Below are 1,781 nucleotides of genomic sequence, written 5' to 3' on the forward strand. Positions count from 1 at the left end.
AAAATTCATCATTTTACGATGATTTTTCGCGGAGTTACCGTTAACCAAAGTTAACCAATTTTTGGTCAAAATTTTTCTATGCCATAATTTTTTTGAGCAGTGTATATATTTTTGACAGAGTTAATAGTAATTATAATTATTTAATAGTTACAATTATATTTTTTACATGAGTTAATAATTATAATAAATAAAATTTATTATTAATCTATATAAAAAGACTTAATCTAATAATATTATTGAATTATACACTCAACAAAATTAACGCACAAGTAAATTTATACTAAAATTTCGCATAATTAACTTTAGACAACTTCGTAACTCCAAGAAGAATGGTTGTATCCAAAAGTTTTTTTTTCATTCTCAATGGTAAAGCCTACTTAAAGATGCTTTATAAATAAGGCACTTAGGTGATATTTAATTTTTTTAACAATTAAATATGAAACCAAATATATTTCTATAATACCATATTTCATTTCACAAATTTAAAAGTTTACCAAAAAGTAGTGAGATTCCTAACAAAAGCTCTTTTAAAAAACTTTACGCCAAGAATATAAAAAAAGTGTTGTACGTTACATCTTTACTAACTCGAAAATATTTTCTATAACATTTCGTTTTACAAGTTTAAAAGTTTATCAAAAAGTATTATAGTAAGATCCCTAACAAAAACTCTTTTAAAAAAAAAGAAAAAGATTATGTCAAGTATATAAAAAGTATCGTACGTTACATATAAATATTATTTTAACAAATAATATTTAAATAAAAGTTGTCCAAAAACAAATATGAGATTATATAAATTGCCAAACGTTTATTAAACAAATATTTTTAGTTTGAGATAAATATTTCTGTCTCTACATCTAATCAAATACTTGGCAACTTGTATGATCTCATATTTGTTTTTGAACAACTTTTATTTGTTAAAATAATATTTTTGCTTTAAGAAAGATGTAACGTACGATACTTTTTTATATACTTGGCATAAATTTTTTCTTTTTTTAAAGAGTTTCTGTTATATTTATTTCTTTAACGAATAAACATTGCGACATTTACTTGTTAGAGAGATAAGAATAGCAAAAACTCTTTTTACAAAAAGAAAAAATTTACGCTAAGTATATAAAAAAGTGTCGTACGTTACATCTTTCCTAAACCAAAAATATTATTTTAACAAATAAAAGTTGTCTAAAAACAAATATAAAATAATACAAATAAAATGCCAAGTATTTGATTAAACAAAAATCTTTTTTTAATAAACCGTTTAAACCATGCAAAAGTATATGCAGAAAAAGTTTAATGCCATTGTTTTCCAAATTATCTTAAGTTTCATAAAACAGGCTTGAAGTGACTGATGGGATCATAGAAGCAAAAACTTGCTGTGCCCGCATTTTATATATCTTACTAATAATGCAATCCGGATACGCCAAGGTTTTACTTCACTATGATCCTATTGGTCATTTTAAATCCGTTTTTTGACACTTAAAATTATTTGGAAGAACAATGACATTAAACTTTTGCTGCATATATTTTTGGATAGTAGATATTAAAATTAATACATAATATATCCTACTTATTGGAGATATTAATGCAACATTAATTAATAATGTAAGATTTAATTTAAAGCTCCTAAATGAAACTCGATTACCTCATCAAAAACTTTTAGAATTCAGCTTATAATTCAATTTAACTTTAATCGTTTTATCGGAACTTGTTCGTACTTGAATAATAATAATTTAGAACGACAGGCGGGAATTATCTGTTGCTACTTAATTTACTTTCAAGTAAAAAAT

This window comes from Wasmannia auropunctata, unplaced genomic scaffold, assembly GCF_000956235.1.
Source record: "Wasmannia auropunctata unplaced genomic scaffold, wasmannia.A_1.0 LD335979.1, whole genome shotgun sequence".
NCBI classification, from domain to species: domain Eukaryota; kingdom Metazoa; phylum Arthropoda; class Insecta; order Hymenoptera; family Formicidae; genus Wasmannia; species Wasmannia auropunctata.